Source organism: Pteropus alecto, unplaced genomic scaffold, assembly GCF_000325575.1.
Source record: "Pteropus alecto unplaced genomic scaffold, ASM32557v1 scaffold161, whole genome shotgun sequence".
Lineage (NCBI taxonomy): Eukaryota > Metazoa > Chordata > Mammalia > Chiroptera > Pteropodidae > Pteropus > Pteropus alecto.
This window is the reverse complement of record NW_006432943.1, coordinates 2,261,854-2,273,019: the sequence shown is the minus strand read 5'-3', so window position 1 is coordinate 2,273,019 and position 11,166 is coordinate 2,261,854. Positions and strand designations below refer to the sequence as shown.

The 11,166-nt window shown below is 34.2% G+C and overlaps 1 pseudogene; it reads left to right on the top strand.

The window, feature by feature from the left end:
* Window positions 1-1,539: 1,539 nt before the first annotated feature.
* On the top strand, window positions 1,540-1,655 carry LOC112476350 (annotated as a pseudogene).
* The last annotated feature ends 9,511 nt before the right edge of the window (window positions 1,656-11,166 follow it).

The window sequence follows — 11,166 nt, the reverse complement described above, 5'->3', positions numbered from 1 at the left end:
AAACATTACTAACTATCTGCCTGATACCTGAGCCATATCTGTGTGAGACAGACTCTATGTGACCCATTTAAGAAAGCTTAATGGACATCCACCACAGGAGAAACAGAAGCTGAAGCTTGAAGTCAGCCAAGTTAACTGCCTGAGAAAAAGTAAATATTCTTCAGAAGAACATAACAGAATTAAGAGTTTCTATAACATGTCATCTACAATGTTCAGAATACAATTCAAAATTAACCAAACATACAAAAAAAATCGAGAAAATATGATCAAAAGACAATTAAAGGAGACCAACCATAAAATGTCCCAGATGTTGAATGAGCCGATAGACTTTAAAGCAGTTATATCATTATGCTCAAAGGTACAAAGTAAATATCTATGCTCAAAACAAATTAAAGGATAAGATATATCAGAAGAGAAACAGAAATTCTTTTTTAAAAAGCAGATGGAAATTCTGTAATTGAAAATACAATATCTGAAATAAAAAGAAATCCATTGGTACATATTAATAGAATGGAGATGATAGATGTAAAAATCAGTGTACTTGAAGATAGAGCAATAGAAATTAACCAATCTAAAACAGAGCAAAGGTTGAAAAGTTTTAACAGTCTCAGAGATCTGTGGTATAATAGCAAAATAAAATGTCTATAGTATATGTATTTGGATCCCAGATTGAAGAGAAAGAATGGGACGGTGATGATATATAAACAAATAATATCTGAAGAAGCTCACTGCAACTTAACCAGCACTAATACAAAGAAAACCAGATTGTGGTATAATTTCTTCTTAATATCCTTATAACATGTACAATTGTTTAAAGAAAAAGTACATTGTATAATGGGTTTTATATTAGAAAATATGTAATCCATCTACAGTAAAAAAATGAAGGAAGTATATTTGTATTTCTACTGCTAAAGATACTCTATATTTTATGAGAACTAGTACAATAACAACTCTAGACTAAAAGGTTAAAGATGAATCATGTAATCTCTAGAGAAACTGTTGAAAATGAAAAGCTAAAAATCTAATAGATAAATTTAAATTCTTCTAAAATTTTAATTAGTTCAAAAGAACACCGAACACAGAGGAGCACAAAAAAAAGGAGATGATAAAAAGAAGTAAATATAAAATGGTAGCTATAAATCCAATCATATCAATAATGGCACTAAAAATTCCAATTAAAAAGCAAATATTGTCAGAATGGATTTTTTTTAAAAGCAAGGCTATCTACATATATGCTATCTACAAAAAAAAAAGTTTAATAAAAGACATTAGTTGAAAGCAAAGGTATGAAAAAAATATACACTATGCAAAGAGTAACACAAGAATGTTAGAGGTGCAATATTAATGTCTACTAAAGTAGACTTCAAAAGAAAAAAATCAATAGGGTTATTTAATAATGATAAAATAATTATCTCATTAGGACATGAGCATCATAAATATACACATATCTCAGATGTGGTTCCATAGTGTAGCAGTTAGCATGTCTGCCTTACATGTAGAAGGTCTTGGGTTCATACCCCTGTGGAGTCATGGTCCATGGTCTATGGCCATGCCACCCTGAACAAGCCCAATGTCTGATCTCGGAAGCTAAGCAGGGTCAGACCTGGTTAGTACTTGGATGGGAGACCACCTAGGAAGACCAGGTGCTGTAGGCATAAAATATAAAAAAACATAAGGGATTGTACACTGACAACGTCCTTGCAATCTGTGAGGTCAACCAAGAATTGCCTCACCTAAAAAAAAAAATGAAGAAAAATTAAAAGAATAAAGAGAAATAGATATTTCCAGTCACAGTTGGAGATTTTTTAAGTTAACTATGTTTTAAATAATTTTTAAAATATTTGTTAAATTTTGAAAGAAAAATGTCTATAATATTTACCATTTGCAGGGCTCTTCATTACTTTCTGTGAATCTAAGTTGCCATCTGGTAGCATTTTCCTTGAACCTGAAGAACTTTTAATATAGCTTATATTAAAGATTTGCTGGTGACAAATTTCCTCACATTTTTTTTGTCTGGAAAAAAAAAAATATCTGTATTTTGCCTTTATACTTGAAAGATAGTTTTTCTAGATATATAATTCTAGATCAAGAGCAGCATTTTAAAGGTATCATTTGTCTTCTGGCTTTCACTATTGCTAACCAGAAGTCCGTGGTCTCTCTTTTTTTTTTTTTTTAATGGCTTTTTAAAAGCAGTTTTAGGTTTACAGCAAAATTGAGAGGATGATACATAGATTTCCCATGTCTTCTGCCCCCACACATACATAGCCTCCCCTGCTATCAACATCCCCCACCAGAGTGATATATGTGTTACAATTGATGAACCCACATTGACACATCATAATCACCCAAAGTCCATAGTTTACATTACAGTTCACTCTTGATGTTGTACATTGTATGCATTTGGAAAAATGTATAATGACATGTATCCATTATTATGTAGTATCTTACAGAGTTTTCACTGCCCTAAAAATCCTCTGTGTTCTACCCATTCATTCCTTCCCCACTCCAACCCCTGGAAACCACTGATCTTTCTTACTGTCTCCAGAGTTTTGCCTTTTCCAGAATGTCATATAATTGCAAACATGTAGCCCTTTCGGACTGGCTTCTTTCACTTAGTAATATGCACTTAAGAGCCCTCCATTTCTTTTCATGGCTTGATAGCTCATTTCTTTTCAGTGCTGAATAATATTCCATCACTTGGATGTACTACAATTTATTTATCCTTTTACATACTGAAGATATCTTTGTTGCCTCCACATTTTGGTAATAATGAGCAAAGCTGCTATAAAAATCATGTGCAGGATTTTGTGTGGACATAACTTTTAAACTCCTTTGGGTAAATATCAAGAAATATGATTGCTGGATTATATGGTAAAAGTATGTTTACTTTTGTAAGAAACTGTCAAACTGTCTTCCAAAGTGGTGTACCATTATGTGTTCTCATCCGTAACCTATTGCTACACATCCTCGCCAGCATTTGGTGTTGTCAGTGTTCCATATTTTGGCCATTCTGGCAGATGTGTAGTGTTGTGTACATGTGTAGTGGTTTATATAGTTTTAATTTGCATTTCACTGATGATGTATGGTGTGGAGCATCTTTTTATGTGTTTATTTGCTGTCTATATATCTTCTTGAATGAGATGTCTGTTAATGCCTTCGGCTCATTTTTTTAATCAAGTTTTTTTCTTATTGTTTATTTTTAGGAGTTCTCTGTATATTTTGACAATAGTCTTTTATCAGATGTATCATTTGCAAATATTTTCTTCCAGTCTGTGACTTGTCTTCTCATTCTCTTGATATTGTCTTTCACACAGCAGAAGTTTTTAATTTTAATGAAGTTCAGCTTATCAATTATTTCTTTTATGGACTGTGCCTTTGGTGTTATATCTAAAATGTCATCACTATACCCAAGCCAGGTAGGTTTTCTCCAATGCTATCTTCTAGGAGTTTTATAATTTTGCATTTTACATTTAGGCCTATGATTCATTTAGAGTTAATTTTTGTGAAGGGTGCAAAGTCTGTGTCCAGATTTATTTTTTTGCATGTAGATGTCCAGTTGTTCCAGCATTATTTGTTGAAAAGACTATCTTTTCTCCATTGTATTGCTTTTGCTCCTTTGTCATAGACCAGTTGACTATGTTCTTGTGAGTTTATTTCTGGGCTTTGTATTCTGTTCCATTGATCTATTTGTCTATTCTTTCACAAATACCATACCGTCTTGATACTATAGCTTTCTAGTAAGTGTTGAAGTCAGGTAGTGTCAGTCTTCCAACTTTGTTCTTCTCTTTCAGTATCATGTTGGCTATTCTGGGTCTTTTGCTTCTCTCTACAAATTTTAGAATCAGTCTGTCAATACCCACAAAATAATTTGCTGAGATTTTGATTGGAGTTGCAGCAAATCTATAGATCAAGTTGGGTAGAACTGACATCTTGACAATATTGAGTCTTCCTATCCATGCACATGGAATTTATATAGTTCTTTGATTTTGTTCATCAGAGTTTTGTAATTTTTCTCATATAGATCTTGTATATATTTTGTTAGATTTATACATATTTTATTATTTTGGGTACTAATATAAATGTCATTGTGCTTTGCATTTCAAATTCCACTTGTTCATTATTAGTATATAGGAAAGCAGTTGACTTTTGCATATTAACCTTGTATCCTGCAAACTTGCTATAATCACTTATTAGTTTATTTTTCTGTCAGTTCTTTCAGATATTCTACATAGATGATCATGCCATCTACAAAGACAGTTTTATTTCTTCCTTTCCAATCTCTGTATCTTTTATTTCCTTTGCTTGTCTTATTGCATTAGCTGGAACTCCCAGCACAATGCTGGAAGGGAGTGGTGAGAGGGGACATCCTTTCCTTGTGCTTGATCTTAGAAGGGGGAAACTTCTAGTTTCTCACCGTTAAGAATTGATGTTAGCCATATGTTTTTTATAAATGTTCTTTACCAAGTTGAGGGAGGTCCTTACTATTCCTAGTTTTCTGAGAGTTTTTATCATAAATGGGTGTTGGATTTTGTCAAATGCTTTTTCTGCATCTATTTATATGATCATGCAGTTTTCTTTTTTGAGTCTGTTGATATGATGGATTACATTAATTAATTTTTTAATGTCAAACCAGCCTTTCATACCTAGGATTTAGAAACCTGGTCATGGTGCCCATCTGTGGTTTTTCTTATCTTTGTTTCACTACACATAATGTGACCTTTTTCTCTAGTTGCTCTTAAAAATCTGATTTATGATGCTGGCTTTCAGGATTTTAATTAGAATATGACTTAATATGGTTTTCCACATGTTTATTTTGCTTGCCACTTGTTTATTATCTTATACCTGTGGGTCTGTACATTTTATCAAATTTGGAAAATTCTTTTTGATTATTTCTACAAATTTTTCTTCTGCTCCATTCTCTTCTTCTTGGACTCCATTATATGCATGTTAGATTTTTTTTAACATTTCAAGTTCAACAGTCACTGTCCAAATGCAAAAATCAGTTACAATTCAACTCAACACAGAAGCTTATGTGCAAAGTTATGGGAAACTGAGGTATTGTATAGAGTTAGGTTAAAGATGATTCTGTGGTTTTGTTTTTTGTGTGTGTGTTTTATTTTGTTTTGAGGGTGTAACTCTTCCTTGGTTGCCTGAACCCAGCAAAGAAATAGTTATCCTGATGAAATATCAACATCTGAGCCACAATAAAAATGGACAAATTCTAAAAAATTTTTTAAAAGCATAATTACCAAAAAAAAGTCACTGCTTCCTCCCTCCAATGTTCATGTTAGATTTCTTAATATTGTCCCATAGCTGACAGAAACTCTTGTATTTTTCTTGTATTTTTTTCTTTGCATCTTTCAGCTTGAACGTTTTCTATTTCTAGGTTTTCAAGGTCACTAATTTTTCATCTGCAGCATATAAGCTCCTATTAAATCTATCCAATGAATTTTTCATTTTATATATATTTTTAATGTCTGAAATTTTAATTTTGTTCTTTTTTTATATCTTCTATTACTTTCCTCATTATGTTTATGTTTTTTATTAAATCACCAAAAATATTTATAATAGCTTTTTTAAAATCCTTGTCTGCTAAGTCAGTGGTCTATGTCAGTGGTCTCCAACCTTTTTGGCACCAGGGACTGGCACTCATGAGAATTATGAGAATTTAATGCCTGATGATCTGAGGTGGAGCTGAGGCGGTAATGCTAGCTCTGGGGAGTAGCTGCAAATACAGATGAAGCTTTGCTTGCTTACCTGCTGCTCACCTCCTGCCAGGCAGCCCGGTTCCTAATAGGCCATGGACTGGTACTGGTCCACAGCCCAGGGATTGGAGACCCCTGATATGTCATTTCTGTCTCTGTGTCTGTTGATTGATTTTTCAGTCATGATTATGGGCTACATATGGTTTGTTTTTTTTTTTAATATATAAGCTAATAATCTTGATACTGGACATTGTGAATATTACGATTAAATGCTGCTTATTTTCATTTTTGAAATTTGTTTTGATGATCAGATAAGTTATAGCTTAATCTGTTTAAGACTTTTTAAAATTTTTGTTAGGGAAAGTTTAGCAAAACCTTTACTTTTGACTAATTTAACCCTGTTATTGAGGAATGACCTTTCCGAGGTATCTACTAATTGCTTCAAGTGTTCAATGAGGTCTCTCTAATTTGACTAGATGGAATTTGATAATCTCTCTGCCCTGTGTGAGCTATTGGAATTGTTCACCTTACAGCTCTCTTATGACACATGTTCTTTTCCTGGCTTCATGAACAAATAGGTATTTATTCAAGGACTTTAGAGACCCTTGGTGCAGGTTTGTGAAACTCTCTGCATAGCTTTTTCCTCTCTAGGACTTTGTTTTAAAATTAAGGCTGACTCAGCACCCCCATCTCCATCTACCGAAATCAGTAAGTGAAATGTACTATGCTTGAGTTCTCTCTCCCTCTGCTACTCTTTGAAAATTGTCTCAAGGGACTGAGGCTTTGATAGGGCTCTTATTTTTCTATTATTTTAAGGATCCTAGTCCTGGACTGACTGTTGTTCCAATCCTGCAATGTCTGAAAAGATTCGTTTCTTTTTGTCCAGGTTTTTAGCTGTTTATGATCAGAGGACAAGTTCGATATCATGGCAAGTTTTATCATGGCCAAATAACATGTATAAAAGTTTTTTGCTCTATCCCATTTGTTTTTAAAAGAACAAATAGGTCCTTTAGTTTGTTGGCGTGCCTTTTTCAACATTTTTAATATTCTTAATATGTCAATAAATAAATATGTGCATAAAAGAAGTATTTGAAGACAAAGATCTGCTTAAGCTCCTTACAATGGATCTAATGTAGTTTTCCCATCGTGAGTGCAAAAAGTAGGTCAAGGCAATATTCTAATACTATCCTCTCCACTCTCCACCGCAAAAGAAAGCAAGCTATTGGCTCTCCTTACTTAGAGACTCAAACACTCTGGACTCTAATCACCTTTCTCAGTTATTGATTAGCTTTTCTGTGTCCATTTTATTGGATAACAGGGACTAAGGGAAGTAAAATTGATGTTTAAATATACATGCACATTGGGAGATGGGAATTTCAGAACTAATTACTTAATCTGAACATAAACCTCTAATATTCACTTCTACCTGGGTCAGGCAGGGAATATAGAAGGCTGAAGGGACAAGGTAGGAATTGAAGCAAACTGCAAAATACATGGCCCATGTAAAGAGTTCCAACAGACTACTGACACATGAGGTGCAAACCAAATGTTTTCAGCTATTCTAATTATTCAAAAAAAGATAGAAATTTTAGAAATATAAATTTTTGGATGAAACTCCTAACACATGAATTTTGTAAATTAATTGAAAATTGTAAAATACTCTAAGAACAGTGAAAGTTAGCCAACTGGTCACCACTCTGCTTTACTGCTTCTCTTTCACTCCTGAAATCAAATATTCCAGGTAATATTAACAATTAGGAGCAAAACCAATGCATTATATAAGTTTCAGTAAAGGTTAAGATCACCATGTAAATGACACAAGGTTTCTATAAGATACTAATACATTTTGTGAGAAAGGAATGTTCATAGTTATCTTGACATTAAATTTCCAAAAGGCTTTTATATTCCCATGAAAATTGTTATTAAAATTGAGCCACTATGAGATTAATGGGAAAGGATAAGAAACTAACTTAAAAGAAACAGGAAAAATGCATGAGAATTAGTGAATATGCCTTTAAGTGGAATAGTTAGAAAAACATTAAGGGAGAAGAACTCTTACAACATGAAATATCCAAGCTGTTAAAGGCACTGAACATTTAAAAATAGTAAAATAAATAACTGTAGAAAGCGAAGAAACTTTAGAACGATATCATCAGTGCATTAATCAAAGTGTGAGAGTGGAAGATCGCTTCACTACAGTGAAACATCTGCTATCATCACTTCACATGTTTAGGTATAGAAATCCAGCACTTTTATTCAATACTTTGTTTGCAGATAGAATAAACCTGATACAGAATAGAACCCGTGCTTTTATATATGGAAGTAAAACTTTCGATTATCTAGGTAACCATAAAAACATTATCATATTTTTATCTCCTTTTAAATATAAAAGTAACAATTTACCAAAATATTGATATAACAATATTAAAGATTACTTTAAAAGCTATATATAATATCCGGATTTTGGATAAATTAAATATCTAAATACAACTTAGCAATTACGCATTAATTCTTAACTCTAGTCAACTACCTGGTTTTATGCACGAATTGAGAAGAAATCTCCTTTCTAATTCCAGGTCATTATCTGGGAGTCATGTCCTGTCCAAGGCCAAGTCCATGGCTCCAAGATTCCAATGCACTTTGATAACGAATGTTTGTGACTTTTTCTTTGATTCTTGTTGTTTTTCTCTATCACCAAAGAAAACAGAATTATTTACACTTGACTTTTAAAGATAATTATAATGGTGGTTCTTCAGCTCTTAGTTTTCCGACATTACAAGGAAAAAAACAAAAATCGAAAAAGTCATAGCAATGTAATATGAGTTCCTATATTTAGTCCAATCGTCTTTTCTTTCATTCAATGCATTTGTTTTGTTTCCTTACCAAATTTTCACTGTTCAGGTGGCTGGCCTACCTGGACCCAGTCACTTACCCTTTCCAAGCCTCAGTTTCATCTATTAAAGGAGAAATTTGAATCACATCATCTTCAAGAGTCTATCATTCAATTGAAGTCTATAAAATAGCAACCTATCACAAAATCTAATTTGGATTTTTTAAAATATAAATTAATATCAGAAATTGTTCTCTAACGGTTATTACATGTTCTAGAAAAAAAAAATTTTTCCAAACATCCATAGAAGATATAAAGTAGAATGTCACTGCCCAGGAAATGGACCTACAAGCCATTATAAGTTTTTCTCAGGGTCCTGCTGCTATCGAGACTACAAAAATATTAAACATTAACCCAAAAGGCAGGGTAAATAAAATTAAAAAGCAGTGTCTTACTTTTATACTCAATCATAAATTATATACATAGTTCTGGTCCCCACAGTTCAAAAAAGAGAGCCTTGGCTGAGAATGCAGTCTTCGAAGTTAAACTTTTTAAAAGTAAGACTATTTAGCTTTAGTGGCAAAGGGTGAAGGGGATAAAATCAAAGTTATTAACATTTTAAATGAAATGGACAGCTTAAACATGCACTCATTAATCAAACCCTGGAACACCAGAGTACCAATTGCAATTGGAAAGAGGTTTTTATATAGCAAAGGGAAAAAGACAGCTAACATGAAAATTCGTACTTTCAAGAAATGAGACAGGTCAGTGTGCATGTGTGTGTTTGTGTGTGCATGTAATTTCAGTACAATTTAACATAAATTGAGATATAATTAATGAAGATGCACCTGTTTATTGTATCTGAACCAGTACCAGATATGAGAAAAATATTTAAAACATGGACCTCCTCTTCAATATCTATAATTCATCCAAGAGAAGTAATACATTCAATCCAATTCATGGATTGACAATTTAGAGTAAGCTACTAAGAGAACAGAGTTATGCTGGGGTTATAAATCTAACCTAAACATTTTTCGTGGCATCGTTAGAGATAAAAATCTAATAAGTAGATGATACTTGGTCTTATGGTAATGTTCCTTATGTTACCATATTCTCAATGAAAACTATAAAGAATACAAATTACAATTTTCTGTTCACCAATTGCTTTAAAATTTCATTAGTCCAAAAAGTAACCTACATAGACGGATCAAAAAATAGCATAGATGATAGAGGCTCTGTTCATCCCTCTGGTGACCAAATCAAACTTGTGACGGAAACAAGCAGCAGCAGCAAGAAAAAATTGCCTGGAATTTAGAAGAACAACCCATACAACTAGGGAGAAATCCAAGAAAAGTAGGATAGGGTGAGGCTGCCCGGTCTCCAGCGGCTGAGTGGGATGCAGGCTGCGGCAGTGGCAGAAAGATCTTAAAGGGGCAGCATCCACGAGCAGATTTTCACAGTGACAGACCTGCTTGCTCTGAGCACCAGTGCTGATTCAGCTGCATGCAGGGGGCACCAGGGACTTACAGGGAGATATCATTAGAGTGAGAACCGAGGGGAGACTCGCTTTGTACAGAAGTGCCAGCTGTAGCCATTGTTCCCTATTGAGCCCTCTCCTCTACCAGTGCACTGGACACAGCTCCACCATAGCCATGATATCATTGAACTGGATAACAGAGGTCGCTCCACCCAGAGGATTCCCTGAAACCCCACTTGCAGCCCCACCCAAGCCATATCCAAATGTGTCCTCAGCAAGTCAGGTGCTCCTTGCTGAGCAGCACCTAGACACGCACTGGAGGCAGCTGGCCTTGGTTTCTTTTGAGGTGTGGCCTTTTGAGGCAACTATACGCACAGCATCTGTGGATTGCTTGCTGAATCTTAACAGGTAGCCCCAGAGGGGCAGAGGCTTGGGCTAAATTTGGCCTGCAGCTGAACCCCTCTCAGAACTGTGCCATTGGACAGACACCTACTTCACAAATCCACACTAATAAGGCCAGGAGACTTAGGAGCTTTGCTTACTACATAGAAACAGACATGGAAAGACAGCCAAAATGGGAAGACAAAGAAGCAGAAACCATATGAGAGAAGAGAACAGAGATCCAGATATAATGGAGTCAAGTAATCTAACAGATGCAGAGTTCAAAACACTGGTTATAAAGATGCTCAATGAACTTTTGGGAAGTGTAGATAAATTCAGTGAGAACTTCAACAAAGAGATTTAAAAAAAACATAAAAATGGAAATGGAAATTATAAAAGGGAACCAGTCTGAAATGAAGAACACATTATCTGAGATGAGAATTATATTAAATGGAATAAACAAAGGAATAAGCAAAGTGAATAAAAGGGATCAAATACTCTATCTAGAGGATGGGAAAGCCAAGGACACGCAAGCAGAATGGCAAGAGATAAGATGCCAAGACTATAAAAATAATTTAAGGAGCATATGGGACACTATTATGGGTACTAATATCCATCTGATCGGCGTAACTGAAGAAAATCAAGATGTTGAACAGCTGTTTGAAGAAATAATAATGGAAAACTTCTCTAACTTGGAGAGGGAAATAGACATACAACCCCAGGAAGTTCAGAGAGTCCTAAACAAATAAACACAAAGAGGCCCACACCACACA